The sequence below is a fragment of the Oryctolagus cuniculus genome, chromosome 15 (assembly GCF_964237555.1).
Source record: "Oryctolagus cuniculus chromosome 15, mOryCun1.1, whole genome shotgun sequence".
Lineage (NCBI taxonomy): Eukaryota > Metazoa > Chordata > Mammalia > Lagomorpha > Leporidae > Oryctolagus > Oryctolagus cuniculus.
This window is the reverse complement of record NC_091446.1, coordinates 85,737,327-85,761,143: the sequence shown is the minus strand read 5'-3', so window position 1 is coordinate 85,761,143 and position 23,817 is coordinate 85,737,327. Positions and strand designations below refer to the sequence as shown.

Below are 23,817 nucleotides of genomic sequence, written 5' to 3'. Positions count from 1 at the left end.
TGGGTTCCATTCCCACCACCTGGCCCATGCCTTCGGATTCTAAATGGAAGCACCTGTGTGGGGCTTGGGGCTGGGATTGCTGATCCACCCACCCCAGGACGCGGGAAAACACCTTCCAGATTGCTATGCCCCCCACAGCGCGACAGACCCCTGCCCAATTCTTCCTCTGATTTTCTAAGATGAAAGCCAAGCTTGTTGATCTTGATTGTTTTCTAAAAGATGTATTCAATAGTATAATTTGGCAAAATATAATTTCACCATCATTTAATTTGAAATATTTTTCTTTCTCTCTTGAGACTTACTCCTTAGACATGCGTTATATAGAGGTTTCTGCTTAATCTCCAAGTATTTGGGATTTTCCAGTTGCTTGTCACGGACTTCTCACTTGGATCCCATTATGACTGAGAGCTTATTTCCTGTGACTCCTGTTCTTCCTTAGGTGCTGACGTGTGCTTCACAGGCACGGAGGTGGTCAGCATGAACGTCTGTGTGGGCCTGAGAGAGTGTAGAGTCTGCTGCTGTGGGGTGGAGCATCCTCTCCGTGCCCAGTAGATGCACAGGTGATTGATGGTGCGTTTTTATTCAACTGTATCCATACTGCTCTTGTGACTGCTGGTCTGTTCATTTCATCATGTCTTTCATGCTTTGCTTCTTTTTAGCTTTATTTTATTTATTTGAAAGACAGAGTTACAGAGAGAGAGGTCTTCCATCTGCTGGTTCACTCCCCAGATGGGTGCCACAGCTGGAGCTGCTCCAATCTGAAGCCAGGCACCAGGAGCTTATTCTGGGTCTCCCATGCTGGTGGCAGGGGCCCAAGGACTTGGGCCATCTTCTCCTCCTTTCCCAGGCCATAGCAGAGAGCTGGATGGGAAGAGGGAGCAGCCGGGACTAGAATGGGCACCCATATGGGATGCCAGCACTTCAGGCCAGGGCATTAACCCACTGTGCCACAGCGCTGGCCCCTCAAACTTAATTTCACTTCCTTTTTTATTTTGAAACTTAAATAACTTTAAAGACGCACCCAAGAATGATACATCTTTTGGGAGCACTTAGAAATAACTGGAGCTTATGTGATGTCAGAGTATCCTCCTACATATAGGGGATCCAGAATACTCCAATCATCAGAGACTTGGAAGTCATAGAAGAGTTTGGTAAAGTAGCAGAATATAAAATCAACACACAAAAGTCAATAGCCTTTGTATATACAAGCAACGCCACGGGTGAGAAAGAACTTCTAAGATAGGGGGCCGGCGCCGTGGCTCACTTGGTTAATCCTCCACCTGCGGCGCTGGCATCTCATGTGGGTACAGGGTTGTAGTCCTGGTTGCTCCTCTTCCAGTCCAGCTCTCTGCTGTGGCCCACGAGGGCAGTGGAGGATGGCCCAAGTGCTTGGGCCCCTGCACCCGCATGGTAGACCAGGAAGAGGCACCTGGCTCCTGGCTTCGGATCGGCACAGCGCCGGCCGTAGTGGCCATTTGGGGAGTGAACCAACGGAAGGAAGACCTTTCTCTCTGTCTCTCTCTCACTGTCTATAACTCTACCTGTCAAATGAAAAAAAAAAAAAAGAACTTCTAAGATTGATCCCATCCATAACTTCAAAAGTCTTGGAATAAATCTAACCAAGGATGACAAGGATGTCTATGATAAGAATGTCTGTGCTTATTTTTTTTTTAAGATTTATTTTATTTATTTGAAAGAGTTACAGAGAGAGGTAGAGATAGTGAGAAAGAGAGAGATCTTCCATCTACTGGTTCACTCCCCAAATGGCAACAATGGCCAGAGCTGAGCCTATCCAAAGCCAGGTACCAGAAGCTTCTTCCGGGTCTCCCACATGGGTGCAGGTGCCCAAGGACTTGCGCCAACTTTGCTGCTTCCTCAGGTGCATTAACAGGGAGCAGGATTGAGAGTGGAGTAGTTGGGAGACCCGTATGGGATGCACTGTAGGCCTGGACTTGTACCCGCCGAGCCACTGTGCAGGCCCGGAGTCTTTCTGTTTTAATTGGCGTGCTCAGGCTATTGACATGCAGTGTAGTTATCGATGTATTTCCGTTTAACATGTTATTACCTGGTTTTCAGTAGAAGCCCATGATGTGAGTCTGCTCCCCCAACACACAGCAGGCCAGTCGTTGGCACTGGGGTGCTGGTGGGTGTGTGTTTGTAGTGCACAGAGTAAAAAGGCAGCTGTTGCCTGGTTATCAGACTCCCGTAGAGATTAAGGGTGGTGAGTCTTGTAGATGAAAGTTGAACAGTAAAGGACCAGCTCATGCAGGCCTCTCTGGCTTGTCTGCAGTGCTCGTGGCTTTTTGACTGGTCAGCAATGAGATAGCCAGTGTGTTCTGAGGAGGCTGGGATGGCAAAGTGGGCTTCTGAGTGTCTGGGTCTGTGAGGGGGTGGCTGTTGCAAAGCTCACTCAGGACCTGGGCTTCCTGAGAAGCATCTCAGTGGGAGCCAGCAGGAAGATGTTAACCTAGAGAGTCTGGTTGAATTGGGGATTTTGTGATGTGGGCTCGTTGGGGCCAGTCTGGCCTGTGCTGCTCCCGGAATTTAATGAGGTCATGTTCACTAAGGAGTTGACTTCTGCATCAAGGTGAAGACAGAGAGTGCAAGCTAAGGGGAGAGACTGTGGCCTGCGTGAGTCTCTATCAGAGGCATTAGGACCAGGACTCAGATTCAGTGATCGTTGTTCTAGTTTTGTTCCCACATTCCTGCTGTCTGCGTTATTTTGTGTCACTTGGACATTTCTTTGTACCCCATTTTACATATCCCTGCTGAGTGTACCTTCTTCTTTCAAAACTTTTTTGTTTCTTTTTGCAAAAATTTCTTAGCTGTGTCACAGTCTAATTAGAATCATTGTTTCCATCCATTTCACATGAACTATGGAACTCTTAGCACCATGTAAATCCATTTGCTCTGCTCCTTGATGCTGTCATTGTCCTACTTTTCTGTGTTAGGCATGGGAACCCCAGAAGACAGTGTCATCTCTGCACTTCATCTTTCTGGAGACGTGCTGTCAGGCACTTCTATGACCTCCGTGTTCCAGGTCAGTGTCAGTGTCGATGCCTAGAGGAAAACCGCATTGAGGGCCAGAAGCCGATTCCCCTGAGGGACCGGGTGATCACCTGCCTGCCCCTCCTCCATTGGGCACCTCTGACAGCTTGGCTGCCAGAAGTGGTCGTGTGTGAGTTTCCGAGTCCTGCTTCCAGGGCGTGTCCCTCATGGGGTGGATTCCTCCCCAGGGAATGTGTGTGCAACCTCTGTGTTTGAGGTCGTTTTCACGAACGCCTTTGCACATATGCACCACGTGTGGTGGTTCTTCCAGCAGCCGGCCGCTTCCCATTGGTGCTCCATGGAAGCCACCGGGCCCAGCTGTTCTCAGGTCCATGGTCGGCTGCTACCTCTGCCTGAGCCTCGGGCTCTGGGCTGAAGCAGCGTGCGAAGTGGAAAGTCTCGTGGACTTGTTTCTCTGATCCAGCATAGAGACCTTTTAAGGTGAGTGAGGAAGACTTCTAGATTCCTTTTGTGATTCTTCCCTGTCAGCCTGTGCCATGCCATTCTTCTTTGCATATTGCTCTTTGATTCTGCCGCTGTGCTGGGCATGCTGGGAGTTCTACCACTGCTGTGGATTGCTTAGCACTTTTCTGAATGTGAGCTCATGCTAGGGGAGAACAGGGGTGATTCTGCCTCTCCCAGGATGGTTGCTTTTCACTTCCTTTTTTGCCTGCAGTGGCACTGCTGAAGACCATTTTTTTGTTTCTAATGTTTTTTCAAGATTGATTTATTTGAAAGGCAGAGTTAAGACAGACAGAGTTCTTCTATCCACTGGTTCATTCTAAATGGCCACAGTGGCTACTGGGACGGTCAAAGCCAGGAGCTTCATGGAGGTCTCACACACAGGGCAGGGCCCTAAGTACTTGGTCCATCCTCTGCTGTTTCCCAGGCACAGTAGCAGGGAGCCGGATCAGAAGTGGAGCACTTGGACTCAAACCCTTGCCCGCCTGGTATGCAGCCGCCACAAGCAGTGGCTTTACCTCCTATGCCACACACACAGGCCCTGGGACTAAGTTTTGATATTGGGAAATGTGAATCTTCTAACAGTATCTTTCATTTTCAAAGCTGCTTTGCTCCTACTGGGTTCCTTACCTCTCTGTATGAATGTTAGCATCCGTACATCAAGTTTGAAGAAAGGACACTAGAGCTTGGAGGGAATTGTGTGATTTGTGTAGGGAATTTGGGGAGTATTGTTATATTAACAGCACTACAGCATGTTGATCAGAAGTAACAAGAGCAAAACCTTTAGTCTTCTTCCTGATCTAGGAAGAGCGATTCCTGTTTTCTTTTTTAAATTTCTGCCCCCCAGAGTCTTTTAGATTTTCATAGAAAATGTACTGAATATTTTGAATTCTTTGAATATCATTCACCTAGTATGGTTATTATCAATTTGCTTTTTTAAAATAGGTATTTATTTGAAAGAGAGAGGGAGGGAGGGAGGGAGAGAGAGAGACAGAGAGACAGAGAGAGGGAGAGGTCCTCCATCTGCTGGTCCACTCCATAAGTAGCTGCAACAGTCAAAGCCAGACCAATCCGAAGTCAGGAGCCAGGAGCCTCCCCAGGTCCCCCACAGGAATACAAGGACCCAAGCACCCGATACATCCTCCACTGCCCTCCAGGGCAAGGAGGGAGCTGGATTGGAGGCAGAACAGCCAAGACCGGAACCGGTGCCCACATGGGATGCTGGCAGCACAGGTGGCAGCTTTACCCATCATGCCAGAATGCTGGCCCCTATTTGATTTTATGTTTTTAAGGTTATTTGTGTATTTGAATTCAGAGCTACAGATTGGATTGTGTGTGTGTGTGCGTGTGTGTGTGCGTGTGTGTGTGTGTGAGAGAGAGAGAAGCTGTCTTCCTACATCCACTGGTATACTGGTTTCTTCCCCAAATAGTCACATGGCCAGGCCTGGGCCAAGCTGAAAGCTGAGGTCTGGAACTCCATCTGGGCCCAGAGTCTTGGGCCATTTTCTCCTGCTTTTCAGACAGATTCCCAAGGAGCTGAATCAGAAGTTGAGCAGCCAAGTCTCATACCAGTGTCCGTAAGCGACGCCAGCATGGCAGACAGTGGCTTCACCTGCTGTGCCATGATCCCAGCTCCGAGACCAATGAGTTTAAAAGATAAGTTTAGGATGGGCCCTGGCACAGCAGTTACATCTTGGGAAGCCTGCATCCATGTCAGAGTGCCCAGGGTCAATTCCCAGTTCTCCTCCTCTTCCACCTCCTTGGGAGTTTATACCCTGGGGGGCAGCAGATGGCTGGCTCTAGTACTGGAGTCGCTGCCACCAACCTGAGAGATCTAGATGGAGTTCCAGGTCCTGGCTTCAGCCTGACACAGCCCTGGTTATTGCAGACACTGGAGAGTGAAGAAGTGGATGCAGGTCTCTCTCTCTCTGTGTGTGTGTGTGTGTGTGTGTGTGGTGAGCCTTTCAGATGAAAAGCAATAATGAAATAGAGAGATAAGTTTATTTGGTATGAAAAATTTTGAATTCCATGCACAGGTGTTCATTTCTTTATTTTTTTTTAAGTTTTATTTAGTTATTTGGAAGGCAGAGTCTTTATCTGCTGGATCCCTCTCAAATGGCCGCACAAGTCTTCCGGGTCCCATGTGGGTGCAGGGGCCCAAGCCCTTGGGCCATCTCTCACTGCTTTCCCAGGCCATTAGCAGGGAGCTGGATCAGAAGTGGAGCCCTGGGACTCAAACTGGTGCCCATAGGGGATGTAGGCGCCCCAGGTGGAGCCTGAACCTACTACCCCCACGCCAGCCCCTGCAGTGCCACTGCCTCCTCCTCGTGGGCACCACTGGCTTCCGGGAAGTGGCCCTGGGAACTTCCGGTTTCTCCCCTCTCAGGACAGGCGGCCCGGGTGGGTGGAGGCAGCCATTGTGTGTGCTGGGTCTCAGCGCAGGCCACAGCGCCCTCACCACACCGAGGCCACTGGCTTCCCGGGTGCTCCATGGGAACTGCAGGGGGCATCGTGGGTGGAGCAGGGTGCTGGGCGGTGGCTCCCACGGGTGGGCCTAGTGCTCTAGGCCCGAGGCGGCATTGAAGCAAAGGCCTTCTTGGGCCTCTGTCCAGCAAGCACAACGGGGCTCCCTGTGGTGAGTGAGGGGGCGTCCCGGGTTCCTGCTGGGGGCTTCCCTGCTGGCTTGGGCCAGGCCTCTGCACCTTGCCTGTTGCTCTGGGGTCCTGCAGGGAGCAGGGTGTGGGCGGAGTCGTGGTGGTGCTGTGCGGACCCTGGAACTTTGCCCAGTGTGCGAGCAGCTGTGGAGAGCAGAGGTGGCTCTGCCTGCTCCCGGAATGGCCCGTGTTCCCCTTTGTGTCCTTGTTGATGGCCCAGCCGCCCTGCTCTAGACCTCTGAGCCCACTGACCCAGGAGTAGGAGCGAACATGCTCGTCTGTTTCCTGGGCTCCGAGGACGGTTTCTGGTTACTGCATTCGGTGTGTGCTGTGTGCTGTGTGCGTTTTTCATGACAGACCATTGTCCGGCCGAGGTTGGCCTTCGTTCCTAATTAGGTGATTTCTTTACTATCTCAAAGGTAACTAAGTTTTGCGAAATAGGTTTTCTCTGTCTATAGGGGTGCTTTGTGGGCTTTTCCCATGTTGATTCTGTTCTGTGATACATTGATTTTCGTATGGTAGCCATCCTTGCATTCCTGGAGTAACTCCCAGTTGCACAGAGTGTGCAAACCTTTTTTGTACTCCTGGATAGGGTTTGGTAATCTTTTGTTGAGGAATGGGATCTATTCATAATGGATATTTGTGTGCCATTTTCTTTATGATCTGTTTGTGTTGGATGTTGGGCTAATAGTGGTCTGTTGGAATAAAATGGAATGTTTTTACTCTTCTTCTCTTTTTGGAAGGGTTTGCGAATCAAGGACTTTAATTATCCTTTAAATGGGAGTTTTCTCCTGTGGAACCATCTGGACCTGGACTTTTCTTCATGTTTTTTTTTTTATTTTTTTCCTGCTACAGCAATCTCTTTCCAAATTATAAGTATATTCAGACAAGTGAATGGAAGACCTCTCTCTCTGTCCCTACCTCTCTCTATAACTCTGCTTTTAAAATAAATGAAAAAAAGAAAGAGTAAGTATATTCAGAGTTTCTAGTTTTACTGGAGTTTTTAGTGGTTTGTTTCCTTCTGAGAATCAATCCGTTGTATCTATGTTGAACCAATTTTTTTTGAAGATTTACTTGAAAGAGTTACAGAGCGAGGTCGAGACAGAGGTCTTCCAACCACTGGTTCTCTCTCCAGATGGCCGTAATGGCCGGAGCTGTTCCAGTCAAGATCCAGGAGTTTCTTCCGGGTCTCCCACATGGGTGCAGGGCCCTAAGGACCTGGGCCATCTTCTACTGATATCCCAGGCCATAGCGGAGAGCTGTAATGGAAGAGGAGCAGCTGGGACTAGCACCAGCACCCTCTAATTTTTTATTTCACCTTCATTCATGAATTAGAGCTTTGCAAGGTTTAGTATTCTGGGTTGACAACTTTTCTCTTATGGCTTGGAATAGATCTCACCACTTTCTCCTAGCCCATACTGGGTTTCTGATGAGAATTCAGATGTGATTATAATTGGATATCCTCTTAATATAGTCTGATGTTTCTCTTGTGTACACTTTAGAATCTTTGCTTTATGTTTGACTGTGAAGAATTTGACTGAAGTGTTTCATGGTGAAGATCTTTTCTGGTCATGTTTATTAGGAGTTCTATGTGCTTGTGTTTGAGGGGAGAGACATATTCAGTTTTCCCAGATGCCTTTGCTATGTCTCTAAAGGTTATGTGTGTGTCCTTATTCTGTTTATTACATTGATTGCCCTGTCGTGTTTACCATCCTTGCATTCCTGGAATTATGCTCAGTTAATCAGAGTGTGTAAACCTTTTATTACACTGGATTCCGTTTGCTGATAATTTTTGTATATTTGCAGGTGATGCTTGTTTGTAGTTTTCTGTATGATGTAGTTTTATTTTCACATCAGGCTCGTACTGGTGCCCTGACATCAGATGGCAGGTGCTTCTTCTTCTTATCTACTTTTGGAAGGGTTTCTGAATTCTGGTTTTAATCATCCTTTACATCTGTTGGTGGGTGCTCACGGCTGCTGCTCTCCCAGCCCTGACTCAGCCCCCTGGAGGGCACAGGTGAATCTCAGGCATTAGCTTCAGGGTGCTGTGCAGATCTCTGCCTGGGATGGGGGCTGTGGAGCCTCCAACACTCGTCAGAAACACAGAGAAGCCCTGCTGAAGCTGGGCTCTGGGGGTCACAAAACTGGAGCAGACATGTTCCAATCTAACACTTTAGTACATAGAAACAATTTAATACACGTCAGCATCAAGAATAAAGGCCTAAAGGTTCTCCTTGAGGGTGGGGGTGGGGTGGGAACCGTCCAGTAGCTACAGGCACTATGCTATTACCTTCCAGCGATGGAGGTGCCCACAGCAGTCCTGACACCCCTCTGTCCTGGCCCCAGGAAGAGGATGGGGAGGGCCACTGGGTGGGTGGGGGCTCAATCCAGCGTAGAGGACTCTGTGTAGAGAACAGCAGGCTGCTGTCCAGCCTGGGCAGGACACATGGTGGGCATGGCCTCTCTTCCAGGAGGCACCCATCATCCAGGTGCCCCATGGAATAGGAGGCAAGGAGGCCTTGAGCCAGGGAGGGCACCAGGCCTGGTCTCTTAGCACAGGGCTGGCTCTGGCTGGACCAGCCTGTGACTGTCCCCAGAGTGCGAGGGGCTGCCATGCAGGTAGGGAGTCTTCAGCTGTGGCCCCCAGGCTGGGACGGCCTGCATGGGCCCTGGTTCTGCGGGCTCCGAGGCCTGTGGAGGAGCCCACTTCCACAGGCCCTCCTGGCTGCCAGCATCAGAAGAGTCGTCTTCCCTCTGTCCTGCCGGCTCAGGTTAGGGAGACTGGCACACTGGCACAGCCCTCCCCTCCCCCACGAGCTCTCTGGAGTCTCGGAAGGGTGGTAACACGTAGAGACTCCGCGCCCTCACAGCAGAACCTAAGGCCAAGGGGCTCTGGGCTGCCTTCTTCACAGCTCTCTTCCTCCTCCTCCGAGTCTTTCCTCTAAGCCATGTGGAGGCCAAACCTTGGTAGAGCCTGCTTCATCTCTGGGTAGGATACGAGACCCCTGGTCTGCTCCCAGTGCCTGCATGTCCTCAGTGCTGATCTTGGCCTTTGGAGCTGTGGGGGCAGGGATGTGCTACTGGGAGACGCTTTGTAGGATACGTCCTGCTTGGACCTGTGCCCTCCTTGCCTGCCCTGGGACTCAGCCTCAGCTTGGACCAGGCTCCTCAGAGCAGGGCCTGTCTTGTCTGCACAGCAGGGTCCCTCCTTTGTCTGCTGGGGCTGGGGGAGCTCAGCTCTGCTCAGGGCCATATGAAACTAGGACAGGAGAGCCAGACACTGGGACAGGAGCTTCTGTGGGCAGAGATCCCCAGGGGCTCTTACCCCTTCCAGAAGGCACTGAGTAAACCAGTGGGCAGTGAAGTCCCCGAGACACACATCCTCCTTCTAAGAAGAGGCAGAGGCAGGTCAGGGCCCACGGAGCAGGCCTGACTCCCTCTAGTCTGAGCCCCCGGGTGCAGAAGCCCAGCACCAGGTTCACCCCCTCCCCCACAGACATGCAGGTTCCTGAAGGGACACAGTTCCTATCTCCCACTCTTCCCTGGGGACAGCCTCTCCCTTCAATCTACGCAAACTCTGGAAGACCAAGTGCTAGAAAACAAACCAACACCCAAACTGATGCAGATCCTAGTAACCAAGGAAGCCTTGGTGAGGACATGGCCTCCCCTGGCCCAGGAAGGAGACAGGACCCCTTTCTGTCCTCCCCTCCAGGAGCACAGAGCCCCCGGGAGGAGACAAGATGTTTTACTTACCAGGTGTTTCTGCAGGGAGGGGAGTGGGCGATGCATGATATGTTCAAGATGTTGCTGCAGTCTTTCCAGTTTTGGGGAGTGCGGTTTGTAGAAACCTGAGGAGTATCAGCCATGCACCCCACACACAAACACACACACATAGGAAGCTGGAGAACCAAAGACTGGGGTGGGGTGTTTCTGAGCACTGAGGGTCAGGGGCTGCACTAACAGAAGCAGGTGGAAATGAACTTGGCCATGGCAGAGCACCTGCAGAGGGCGGTGGATGCAGGTGGGTGACTGTGCAGCCCAAGCAGGCTGCCCCCTGGAGACTGCTGGGGTGAGTGTAGGCAGACTGGGTGCCTCCTGACCATTCAGACACAGAGCAAGGATGGATGACCCCACAGGGGATGCTGCCTTCTGCATGTTCCCTGGGTGTGGCTCTGTGCTTGAGAGGAAGCAAAGAGTTTGTGAGGCAGAAGGGACACTGGGGACCTGTGTCACGTGGGTTAGCACAGGACCCCTTGTTCTGAAGGTTCCAACACCCAGGATGGCCGTGGCTAGGCTCCAAGGCCTTTGGATGTTAGAGAAGTGGTCTGGTTCAGTCTAGGATTCCTCAGCCAGTCCTGGCTTCTAGGAAGTGCCCCCACAGGGACAGTGTCCTGCACACTCAGGAGCCAGTGAGGGCTGTGCATGGTCTTGCATGCACTGGGCCCCACACGCCACCCACCTACCGTGCATCCTGTGTTTGTGGTTCTCCATGAACTGGATCAGCACCTAGAAAAAATTCCTCACTCATCTATGTCAGCAAGAGCACCGCCACATGGCTCAGGCCCTGGCCGTAGCTCACATCCTGCCAGATCCTGGAATGCCTCTAGCTGACCTCCCCTGGCAAGAATGAACTCTCCTGGGATGGCCCACCTCTCAAGGAGATCAGGGTGGCCCACTGAAGGGCCCAGGAAGATTGAGGAAGCAGCCCCTCCGGCCTCCCCCTCAGCCTGAATCCTGCCACTTGGTGTCGGCATCCTAAGAATTGGAGCCCACGTCTCAGTGTTCCTGGAGAATCCTACAGGGCCTGAGCTCATGCAGCACAGGGGGGAGACCAGAAGCAAGGACACCTTGCACCCCCAAGATGTCAGGATGGGCTGACCTGGGTTGCTGCTCTGGGAATCCAGGCTCCACACCCATGGTAGCTGCTGGATACGTGAGTGCCACAGGTGACCTGTTGGCCCTTTCTCACACAAGGGAGAAGTAAGCCAGGAAGTGCACCAGGCCAGGGCCAGAAAAGGGAAGTGTGCCTCTGTCATGGGTGCAGGCCTGGGCTTCCTGAGTGCCAGGCCCCAGGGCTCCAGGCAGAGTTAGTCAGTGGCAGGTCAGTGGGATGGGGATGCCCAGGCCTTGGTGGATCACCCATGGAGTCCTGCACCTGCTCCCCTCATTGGAAAGGTCTGAGTGGGTGGTTGTGGCAGTGGCACGGTGTGGAGTGGGATTCAGGCCCTTGGCACCTGCCACATGTCTGACAGGTGCAAAGGCATCAGCGGGGCCCAGACTCGACTTTCATAACCACTGCAAAGTCACACAGCTCATGTCCACTCCCACCCTGACCTGTGGGGCACTAGTCCTGGGAGGGGCATCCCACCCCTGCCAAGCTCCTAGGGTCAGGAGATCATCAGAAGGCTGCCCTTCTGTTCACCGAATTGAGTTCTATCGAAGAAGGCCGTGACCCTGGCCTTGGCCTCTCTGTCTCTGAGTTGTGGAGTAGAGAGACTGCTCAGACCAGAAAGGGATCTGTGAGCAGGGGCACCCTGCAGGGACTGCCAGGATAGCACCTGCGATATGATCCCAGAAGACTCAAGTGATTATAAACCGAATAGGCCATGAGCACTTGGAATAAGGCGCGTTGGCTGGAAGAGAGAGGACAGAGGCTGTGCGTCCTGTGCTACCGAGGCTCTCAGTGTGGCTCTGCCTAACAGAGCCTCACAGCCACACAGGGCCTGTGACACTCTGCTCATGAGCAGTGATGTCGTCAGGGCACCTGCGTGTGGTCCACCGTGTGGGTGAGCGCTGCCTGCAATGACATGCACACATCTCAGGGATGCAGTTGTGTGCAGTTTCACTTCCCGAGCTGTGTGTTCAGATTGCACAGGAGAGCGTCCACTGAGGGAGGTACCATCCCGTGGGTCTCACTCCATGGAGAGTCAGCCTCCCATGCACCACTGCAGCCTCGTAGAGAGCACTCCCGTCACCTATGAGCTGCCCACGGGCCCTCAGTGACAAAACTTCCCAAACTCCCCCGCCTTAGGCCAAACTGTCCTCTTCTCTGTCCCAGGGCACGGCCTCTTGCAGATGTCGTATGAGTGGATCACAGCACGTGTAGTCTTAGAGGGACGCTTCCTCTCTTAGCAGAATGCACCCGAGATGCATCCGGGTCAGCCCAGGCCCGAGCCTTGTCCTGCCTCTCACTGAACCCCATTTTAGGATTCAGCAGTAACGCAGGTAACAGGCCTGCACCCGGCATCCTCCGTGATTTCAGATCCCCAGTTCTCACAGCTGTGCATGGTGCCCCACTGTGGTTCAGGTACTAAGCGTGTGTTCATGCGTTGAGGAGGTGAATTGTGTGTGCTTTCATGAAGGGGTCCTATGAGCCCGTGTCCCCGGGGCGCCGGGAGGCTGTGCACTGCTTCCTCGTTAGTGAGTTGAAGGGCTCTCTGAATGGTCTGGAAATAATACCTTTATTAGATAGATTGCTAATGCTGTCTCCTCTTGTGTGTGTTCATTTCATCCTCTCCCACAGTGTCTTTTGGAAAGTTTATATGATATAAAAAAGGCCCATGGCCCCATTTTTTTTTCCAAAAGGGATTTTTGCTCTAGGTTTGTATGTGAGTCTCTCCTAGGAACCCCAGTTGTCCCAGGGACCCTTGCTCACCCCACCCCCGAGGCCCTGAGGCCCCGAGGCCTCACTTGATTCCATATCGTTCTCTGAGCATCAGGTGACTTCTTGAAGTCCCCGTAACAGTGGAGTGGATCTGCTGGAATTGGTTTGGGTACAGCCTGTCCTGTTCTTTCATCTCCTGCAGGGCGGGGCAAGGGGGAGGGGCCTGCCTCAGGAGCAGCAAAGCCCCATTGCCACAAATTTCTCCAATCCACAGCAGCTCTTCTGGCTGACGTCCCCCCCAGTGCCCAGGATCCCTGCAGAAGGGGCCACTGAGACCCCGAATTGTCTGCATGAGACAGGGGCTCTGAAGGTCCCTGTGCACTCCCCCTGCCTGCCCCCAGCACTTCTCAGCAGAGAATCAGTCTGCACCCCAGCCAGGCTTCAGATCCTCCCTGCATCTCAGGCCCTGCTGCACCCAGACCAGTGGTGAATGCTGCCCCCTGCTGGAGGGGCCCATCAATAGCAAGACATTGGAAACCGCCCTTGGCTTTGAGTTGCCCCTGGGCAATGACTGTCCTCAGGCCCAGCTCCCAGGGCCAGCCCCAATCTCAAGACTTCGGGGAGCACAGGGTTGGCCACACAGCTGGGCCCTGCTCCCTGATGGCAGCCGGCGTCATGAGAGCCATCTGCATTGCCAGAAGCAGCTGAGAGCTGAGTGTGACCGTTAGACAAGCCACTCCAGGCAAGGGCAAGGCCAGGGGGAGCAAGTCAGGTGAAAGCAGCGGCAGATGTGGGAGGGCCTGTGAGCACGGAGCCTGTAGAGAGTCACTTCAACACAGCATTGTGATCTCAAATTGGGAGACGCCACCCATCATGGACCAGCAATTCCTGTGTGCTGTTCTTGTGGCAAGCTGCCCAGCTGAGCTCAGCAGAGAGAAGGAAGGGCCAGTCCCCAGGCAGGGAGCCTAGATGGCCCAGCTGGGTCTGGGGAGACGTGGAGAAGGCCCTGAGGAGGACCCGGGGAGAGGAAGGCAGGATAGGGAGGAGGTTCCTGAGGGCCCAGTGACCAGACCACGGAGGCTCAGGCTCCTGACCAGGCCTGAGCAGGCCGGGCCCCCTTGGGCTGAGTGTAGAGCTGTACGTTTATTTGCCCGGATTCTCGGCCTGCTTGTTGTGGGTGACCAGCATCAGGGCCCACACCTTCCCACGCACCTGGGCAGGGATTCCTTTATAGCCTCTTCGATGAAACTGCAGGAAAGAGGAGCCTCCAGTGAGCGGTGCACGTGGCCACTCGGGGAGGGAGAAGCCAGGGGCTCCGTGTGTATTGGCAGAGGGAGGATCTGCCCAGATGGGGGCCTTATGACCTACAGTGACTGGGGGCCAAGGGCTCAGGGGCACTGGCTCTACCCTGCACTGACTGCCCCCTACAGGGCTCCTGGGACCACGCCTGCCCTGCATCCGGGATTGTCTTCAGCAGTGACTTCAGATTTTCTACCAGGACAGTGTCCTGCGTGTATGGGGAAGGGGTGCACATGACCTGTGTCCCTGGGGGCTGGACAGTTGCCCCTGGGCATCTGAGAGGCAGGCGGTGCCTGGCACAGGAATGGGCACTGCTCAAACCCCAACTCAGCTCTCAGTGTTCCCGAGGGGCTCTCAGCTCCACGGTACCTTCTCGCTGCCGCGGTATTTGCTATGATTCTTTATCATTTTCACCCATTTCTGGATCCTGTGCACCTGTTTATGCTGGAAAACAAGACAGGATGGTGTGAGCCCAGCTTCAGGCTCTGAGAGTGGCCCTCAGATGGAGCTCCGGAGCTCTGTGTGCACTCAAAGGAAGGAACCAGAAAAGACACAGACTGCGAGCCCCAGGTCTTCTGTCTGGGGAGCGTCGGTGGCCTGGCCTCTGACCCAAGCTGCCCCGTCCTCAAGGCAGAGCCCCTGAGCTCCAGCCAGGTCACTCCCAACCATGCCAATGAGTCATGGCGGCCGACAGGCAGATGCCCCTGAGCTGCAGCTCAGTTCTGGGACAGGTGAGTGTGTTCAGGTGTCAGCAGGTGCCGTGTAAGTACCGCATCGCAGGACCTTATGGGGTTCCAGTAACCACTGCTGAGCCCCACATGCCCCCTCCACCCAGCTCTGCTTCCCAGATGACTGGTCCATGGCCAAGGGCTTGTCTTTACCTTTGCCCCCGGGGTGCTGTCTTGGGGTATCTTCTGCTCACTGGAAAGCAAGGGAAGCGGAGAGGTGTGGACAGGTCCCTGATCAGACACTTCTGCCTCCCTAGTGGGCCAGGGAGGAACCAGTTTCATTATCTGTGGGTGATTGTATGCCTAGCTTTTGGATTGTCTGCCTAGCTTGTGCAGGAGGTTAGCCAGACTGCTGGCAGGTGGCAGGAGCCACAGGCACATTTCCCCGCCCCTGCTGCCTGGTATAGGGCCCTGTCATTGCCCATCAGGGAAACTGCTCCCGGGTGTGGCCCTGGCCCATGAAGAAGGCTCTAGCCTATGTGACCTTCACACTGATTGGAGGAGCCTAGCAGAGCCAACATCGGCTCTAGCCTATCAATTAGTGTTGCCCTGAACTAGCTATGCCCTTTCTGCTTGCACTTTAAGAGGTGTGCTTGATCATTAATAAAACGGGCACGATCGCCAATCTTGTCTCTGGTGCCTCTGGAAGAACGCTGTTGCCCCACCATCCCACAGTGTGTGGCCTCACAGGACGAGCCCGCAGCTGGTGCCCAAACAGGGACCTCAACGTATACGGTGAGCGAGGGTGGGGCCCTCCCTGCTAGATGAGGAGGCATCGTCTGTGGTCAGGCCCCCAGTCCCTCTCTGCTAGTTGAAGAGGGTACACTCGTCCCATTCTAGGGCCCCTCACCGTGTACCAGCCCCAGGCCCCCTCTGCTAGGAGAGAGGAAATACCGTCCCATTCTAGGGAGGTCTGCCCACATGTTCTAACGTTGCTTATCTGTCCATCTTTCACCCTGTCCCTTATCTGCGCTCCATGCTGGGATCGTGACTGGGGGCGGGAGCTCTGATGGGGAAGTGCGGCTGCCCTGGGTGCCTGGTCCCAGCTGGGAGACACAGGGTGTGGGGCAAGGGGTGGAGAGCACGTGCTGCTACAGCACTGCGGGCTGGGCCTTCTGGCGCTCCAGGGAAGCCCAAGTTGGGCGCCCTGGCATATATGCACCGGGGGGAGTGGTGGAGAGTGAGGAAGCAGAGGTGGGATCCCAAACCCTGGACCCTCCTCTCCCCAGGTTCGACCCGCTCGGGTGCATGCAGCGACCAAGCAAGTCCCAGAACGCCTGTTAGAACTCATATGGTCTCCCCCCATCCAGGCGCATTTCCCGAGGGAGGAGGAAGCCCTGCCTGGGCAGTGACTAAGCCACGGGTACTCCATGGCTTGTAGAATTTGTATTCAAAACAGAAACAGGAGAACTCAGATGCTTACAAAGGTTCTGAGAATTTCAGCTCTGTTCCTGGGCTTTTGATTTTCAAATCGAGCTTGCTTTCAGTTATTCCAGGTTGGAGAACTGATTTGGTTGCCTGGAAACATGTTAGCATCAGGGAGGCGGAGCATCAAACATGGCAGATGCTCCACCCCAGCATGAAGAAGATGGGCAACAGACTCTGCCCCACGTTGGTGGCCCTCAGGGTCTGGCATATAATGAACACCTGATTGTTAGAGTGATCTATATAGAAATCCGTAGTATCTGTATTACAGAACAAACATCGCTTGGTCCAGTGTTAAAGGAATTCTAACTAATGCAATGCATCCAAGTCAAATGCTTAAGGATAATTAAGCTCGCAGAGAGCTGTGTCTGTTTATGTCTTCTCAGGTCCTACAAAGGAACTGTAAAGCTGTGTATTCCTGCGTGGATTCCTGCGGACCTCCTTCTAAGGGTACAGTTTTAAACCTAGCAGTGGGGTCCCAAATCCCCTTGGGCTAGATGGCAAAAGTGACAAAGTGATCCTGTCAGTAGGATTAAGTATTTACTGCTATTAATGAATAGGATTAAAGAGGAGTAAATGCTCCAACATGGGAAGGAGTCTGTCCCACAGACTCCTAGAGTGGCAGGTGCTGGAAGTAGCGCTCACTGACCCCCTAGTCAGCCCTCGAGGCATCCTGGTCTGGCTGAAAAGGCCAGGAGAGCAGTTCAGGCATGGAAACCCAGGACACTCGCGCAGAAAGCATTCCTACATGTGGGACCTCCCTGGGCGAGACCCCAGTGGAAAGAAGTGGTCATCAAAGAAGGCTGTACTTTTCTCTGAAGGGAGGAGAGAACTTCCACTCTGCTTGTGGCCTTGTCTGAATGTTGACAGAGTTTGAGGACTCAAAAGGCTTCCATAGCCTAGGAAGCTCATGTAGGAGCCTGGGTGCTCACTGATTCCTGCATTAGAGTGTTAATTGTTATATCAACAGCAGGGGTCACTGTGTGCTAACTTCCCCTGCAGGACCTCTGTCCTCAGAGAGCTACAGCATTAGCATTAATGGTAAAACTCGTTCCCAAAGATTTCCCTTGTGTAGTGTGTTACACTCTCGGTGTCATGGGTTCTATTTATGTCTAAGTGCTAAATGCCATTGCCTGTATTCTTAGGCAATTCCTTAAAGTTTATTAAGTGTCTCCAATGTGAACTCTTCGACCCATGTCTCTCTCTCATAGTCCTGTCTTGTATGTATAACATAGGGTGGAATACAGAGTACTGAGTGGTTAAAGGCCTCAGGGATACGGAGAAGACGGCCGTTTCAATGCATCTTGCTGTGTTGCTAAACTTTGCGTATGGGACAGTTTCTTCTGTATCCCACTCAACTCAAAATCTGGGCTAGTGAGGATCCAGAACTTCAAACAAAGCTCAGGGATCTAAACTGGAGGTAGATTCCCCAGCATGTGTTCTAACTGCACAAAGCTGTGCTCTCTCAGTCAAAGAGGGGAAGCTATGTTACATATGTTTGACCTTCGCAGACTCACAAAACAGCTGAGAATATTTCTGGGAATGGCAAGATTCTGTAGAGTACGGATCCCGTGATGTGGACTCCACGCTTCTGTAGATGGCTTTAAAAGGCCCTGAGGCAGACACACTGTGCTGGACGGGGAGCTGCAAAAGGAGTTCCAAGGAACGAAGGCACTGCTAACAAAATTCCAACATTAGGAATTCCTGAGGAGGGCACTCATGGAAGGATCCTCTTCAGATCAGTTATAGCTTACATGGAAGGGACTTCACCAGGCGCTACTGAGCACGCCCACCCCAGTGAGGTTAGGATGAAACTTCTACCTCTTAAGTCTTCTCAGGAGAATTCCAAGACACACCTGATTATTCCTGTAAGCCAAGTAGAGGCCTTCAGCAAAGAGAGTAAAGCTTTGACAGTCCTCACATCAAGAGTGCTGCTGTCCCTTCAGACACCTGTGCCTGCCTCTCTCAAGTCTCTCTGGGAGCTGCTACTGACATGCAAGTCCTCACGTGTTTTTCTATTGTAATCCTCTATGCTCAAGTGAAATGGGTTTATAATCTGTCACCACCCACTATGTGGGAGTCTGTGCGGTACATTCTTTCCACCTTATGGGGCACTGGACTTTTGTTCACTTCTTGGTCCTGTTCCACTTCTGTGATGCTACTTAACAAGCTTATCTGTTTCAGAACTTAACTTCTGGGAGTAGCTGACCATGCAGGGGACACAGACATTGGCAGGGACCGAGACCGCTCCAGCTCACAAAGCAAACTTGTTCGATGAGCTAGGCAGAGACTCCCAGCCCCAGCAAGGCAGGGCCTGCACTACGCCCCTCATAAGCAGGAAGCAGCTATAGAAGATGTGATGATTCTACAGCCTTCAGCATCCCTTAGGATTAAGGGACTGGAGTCTCTGAAGGGGCTGTGATGTAGGCGGGCATATAGGATTAGGTTTGTGAGCTGGAAGACCACGCCCTCATGCCCCTACCTGACCACATCTGTACGCCCACCTGCCAGTCAGACTAAGCTCTCCTCTTTGGAAGTGGATTAAAGGCCTGGGGTCTGATGGCCTGGCCGAGTGAAAGGCTACACTACTGGCAGAGATTTTGTCCATACAGACAGGGTGATGTGGGTGATTCTGCCCCTAGCTGGGGGATTGCCTGCCCAGCCCATGCAGGAGATGAGCCTGACTGCTGGCAGGCAGCAGAAGCCACAGGCACATTTCCCCCACCCTGCTGCCTGTTAGAGGGCCCTGTCATTGCCCATCAGGGAAATACTTCCGGGTGTGGCCCAGGCCCATCAGGAAGGCTCCAGTCTATGTGACCTTCAAGCTGATGGAGGAGCCTAGCAGGGCCAATATTGGCTCTATCCTATAGACTTAGTGTTGCCCTGAATTAGCTACGCCCCTTCTGTCTGCCCTTTAAGAGGTGTGCCTGATCATTAATAAAATGGGTATGTTCACTGAAACTTGTTTCCAGTGCTTCTTGTCAAAGAACGCTGTCGCCCCATAACCCACAAAGCCCAGGCCTCACAGGATGATCCCACAACCATCTCAGCCCAGGGCACTGAGATGGGAAGGGAAGGGCTGGTGTCCGTGAGAACAGGGAGCCCAGGGCCAGGAAGGGGCCCTTGGTGCCAGTGGGGGCACTAGGCCTTCAGGGGTCCACCATCTGGGTGTGTGGCAGCACCCCCACATCGGTTGGGGGTTGCTGTCTTGAGTAGGGCCAGGCTGCCCAGGGCTGAGGGAGCTGTGTCCCGACACCAGCTCTCCCCAAGAAGTCACCCTGGAACTGAACGAGTCCGGTGGCCTGCCTGAGAGATGCTCAGTGCTGAGTGCACCTGGGGCTGAGGCACCTGGGACCATCACAACCCCCACGTCCCCCTGCCTATCCTCTTCCCTGTGCACTGGCTGCCTTAGGTGCCACGAGGCCTCTCTCCCTGACATCTGTGGGTACAGCCTCCACGTGTGACTCCTGCCCATAGGCCCCACTCCTCCCAGCACAGACCCTGGAGCAGGGCCCTCAGCTGCATAACCCCCCCCCCACCGGGGTCAGTACTTTGCATGCCCGCAGGCAGGTCCAGAGCCCTAGATGCCACACCCCTGGCCTTCCCTCAGGCTAGGTCTTAGTAAGCGTCAGGCCTGGCCCCAGAGACCCAGGCACCTGCTGGAAACTGCTCCCCTGCTCGGCTGGTGCCTAGATCCTATGGACACAGCTCAAGTGCTGTTCATGCAAACGTGAACCCGCACAGTGGAGCCCTCAGGAACTGCTGCCCAGAGGTCTGTCCCCCGATCAGAACAGGGACAGCCCCACATCCAGGCGTGTGGGCACCTGGTGGCCGGGTCCCAGGAGTTGACTCGAGAACACAGGGACTAGGGACAGTTGGGCAGGGATAGCCCCTGGCTGCCTCCCCTGCCCTCGGCAAGGAAGCTCCTCCCTGAGCCTGGCATTCATGTGTCCAAGGAGCACCACAGCCCAAGCCAAGGACTCTCCATGTACTACTTCCCCCTCCACAATTCTGGGGCTCCCCATAGACAGCTCTCACTTCATGTGCTGATGCCCAGGATGGCCTCAGTTCCAGGGCAGGGGTGTGGCCTGAAGTCTCTGCACACTGGGCAGAGCCGGCACATGGTAAGGTTGGAATCAATAAGCAGCCGGGAACTCTGCCACTCCCAACAGGCTGGGGACACTGAGGTCAACACACAGGCGTCCCCACACCATGAGCTCCACAGGTATCAAGGGCATGGGATGAGATAGCAGGGTCAGAAGGGTGGCTGGGCTCTCAGCAAGGACCTCCGACACCCAGGCCTCCTGACTGGGTGTCAGGACAGTGGGTGTGCACTGCTCACCCATTTTGGGGAGCAGGGGCCCCTATGTTCTATCAGAAGACATGGCCACCTGGATACCACATGGATGCCCTGAGCCTGGCCAACCACTGAGGGACTTGGGACAGTGGCATCCAGTCAGAGCTGGGCTCCTCTGTCCCTATCTACCTTTCCCTCCTTGGACACCTGCTCCTCATATTGACAGCACTTCCTATCTGCTAGAGGTGTCCTGGAGGCCCTGGGATGCACAGGGCCATCACAGCCTCATGCCAGGGCCTGGGGACTCTGTCCCCCCTGGTGCCCATGCTGCTGGCCCTGGGCCAGGACATCTGGGACCCTCTCCTGAGGTCTCTGCTGGCACAGAAATGTCCAGGGGTCCTCATCATGACCTGGCCATTCTGCGCAGTGGTCTGCTCTGGTAGTGCCACAGTCTCAGCTGCTGGAACATTCTGTACCTGGGGCCACCATTTAGCTGCCCGTGCCCAGGACCAGCTGCTGAGGCCGAACCATCTGTGGGGCTCCAGTTTCACCTCCTGCTTTGGGACCAAGACCTCCTCCTCCATCAGGTCTTCCCTGAGCCTTCTGGTCAAGTGATGGTGACCAGCAAGCTCTGGAGTCTGGTGTTTGGGGAGGGGAATCCTATGTCTGTATGTGCACATTTCTGTACTCACGTGTGAATACATGTGTATATTCATGTATATACCTCTACATATGTGTGAATATATATACCTATTTATTTATTATTCCTAGCAAAAAAGTTTCTATACCAACTTTCCTGGAGTACATTTTTAAAAATACAATATGTAACTTTTTAATATACATTAAAAAATCCTTAATTTTAGAAATTTCCAACTGTCTAAATATCCAAAGAATCCCACCTTCCGGTATAACCATGAATCAGTTAAATCAGCAAAATTAAAATTAACCCGTATTCTGACATTGAGAAATGACATAAAAATACCAACAATATAACGTCCACATAGAAAATGTCAACAGTGAACCCCAATTGCTACCTTTATGTATTTTGTCTTGTTTGTGGGACACAGGATTTGTCCTTTTTAAAACATGAACCCTATGTTAAATGCAGGGCTAGGCTATGGAGGGCAGACCTGTGTTCACGGGTATGTCTAGTCCTTGTGTAAGTGGGTACATAAGTGTCTGAATAAGTAGATGACAAAGATTACTTCATGTGTAAGTCAGAAATAATCCCACACAGCACGTTTGTAAGGAAGAAGAGAATGTACAGGTACCAAAATGTTTTTTTTTCTTTTTTTTTTCTTTTGACAGGCAGAGTGGACAGTGAGAGAGAGAGACAGAGAAAGGTCTTCCTTTTGCCGTTGGTTCACCCTCCAATGGCCGGCGTGGCCGGCGCGCTGCTGCTGGTGCACCGCACTGATCTGATGGCAGGAGCCAGGTACTTATCCTGGTCTCCCATGGGGTGCAGGGCACAAGCACTGGGGCCATCCTCCACTGCACTCCCTGGCCACAGCAGAGAGCTGGCCTGGAAGAGGGGCAACCGGGACAGAATCTGGCGCCCTGACCGGGACTAGAACCTGGTGTGCCGGCACCAAAAGGCGGAGGATTAGCCTGTTGAGCCACGGTGCCGGCCTCCAAAATGTTTTTAAAGACTGAGTTAAATTCTTTTTAAAAGTCTGTGTTAATAGTGTGTTATGTATACTATATATGTATATAGTATCCAATTTTAAATACACTGTAGTAGTTGGCCTTGATGTAGTATTTAATTTAGCTATGTCTTCCTTTTTACTTTTATTAAAAAGGATTTAATTATGTATTTGACATTCAGAGTTACACACAGAGAGGCGGAGAAGCAGAGAGAGGGAGAGGTCTTCCATCTGCTGGCCCACTCCCCAATAGGCCGCAGCAGCCGGAGGTGAGCAGATCCGAAGCCAGGAGCCTCCCGGGGCCTCCTGAGTGGGTGCAGGGCCCAAGGACTAGGGCCATCTTGTGCTGCTTTTCCAGGCCATAGCAGAGCGCGGCATCGGAGGTGGAGCAGCCGGGACTCACACAGGCGCCTATATGGGAGGCCGGCCCTGCAGGCGGGGGCTTTACCCGCTACCCCACAGCCCGGCCCTCCCCGAAGCCATTCCCCTTGGGATCCCGCCTGGGAAAGCAGAGGAGACGGCCCAGGACTTAGGCCTCTGACCCCACCCTGGAGTACTGGGTAAAAGCCCTGATTCTGCTTCGGCCTGGCCCAGCCCTGGCCTTTGTAGCCCCCTGGGGAGGAGGACCCAGACGGACGCCCTCTCAGAGAGAGAAAGAGGCTGGCGACCTCACGCACTGCTCCTCTGCCACGCGGCTGCCATGGCCAGCGCTGGGCCAGGCAGAAGCCAGGCGGCAGGAGCTCCATCAGGACTCGTACGAGGGAGGGAGGCCGGGTCCCAGGGACCTGGGCCCTCAGCGGCTCCTCCCTGGGTCACAGCCTGGAGCAGCGGGACTGGACGCGGCCCTGGGCATCAGATGCCTGATGCGGCAGCGTGCAGATGCGTCACGTGACCCCATGGGGGCCGCCCGTGTGCAGTGCGCCTGCGCCAGGCGCTGGACCCGGAAGTGCATCTGCACGCATGGCCGCTCTGCCCCGCCGGTGCTCAGGTGGGAGTGAGCGCCCTGTCCGCTCCTGCCCAGAGCCAGCGCAGGCCCTGAGGAGCCGTCCTGGACGCTGCTGGCCGAGCCTGAGGGGGACCCAGCGCCCCCGGGTCAGGCCGGGGCCAGGTAGGCTGCGGCTGAGGCGGCCGTTACCCTCAGGACTCCATGCCTGCCCTGAGGAACAGCGAGGTCCTCTCTGGGGGAGCTGGGCGCGGGGTGTGGTCAGCTGAGGAGGCCTTGCTGTCACCGGGTAGGCAGGGCCGGGGGCTGGGCTCGCGCGGGAGGAGGCCGGGCCGGGGGTGGGGGGCAGAGAGCGGGCAGGGGTGTGCGCGGGAGGAGGCGGGGACAGGAGGGGAGGGGGGCAGAGAGCGGGCAGGGGTGTGCGTGGGAGGAGGCCGGGCCGGGGGTGGGGGCAGAGAGCAGGCAGGGGTGTGTGTGGGAGGGGCGGGGACAGGAGGGGAGGGGCAGAGAGCGGGCAGGGGTGTGTGTGGGAGGGGGCGGGGACAGGAGGGGAGGGGAGGGGCAGAATGAGAAGGGGACGCGGAGGTGGGGAGGGAGGGGGGAAGCCGTGCGCGTGGGAGAGGGAGGAGGAGAGTGACGGGTACGGGGCGGGGCGGCGGTTGGAGAGCAAGAACCTGCCCAGCCCGGTTCCGGTTTTGGGTTTCCCGTCCCCGG

At 53.9% G+C, this 23,817-nt stretch overlaps 1 long non-coding RNA gene across 37 annotated transcripts in view; it reads left to right on the top strand.

The window, feature by feature from the left end:
• The window catches only part of LOC127488302 (uncharacterized), a 54,605-nt gene that overhangs the window by 16,089 nt on the left and 14,699 nt on the right, over positions 1-23,817 (top strand). For 22 of the 37 annotated variants that reach the window (XR_011382661.1, XR_011382659.1, XR_011382651.1 and 19 more), the window contains one exon: positions 440-23,268. This is a non-coding gene — a long non-coding RNA (uncharacterized lncRNA). The remainder of the gene's footprint in view (positions 1-439; positions 23,269-23,817) is intronic. The other 15 variants (XR_011382663.1, XR_011382662.1, XR_011382655.1 and 12 more) reach the window with 15 other exon arrangements.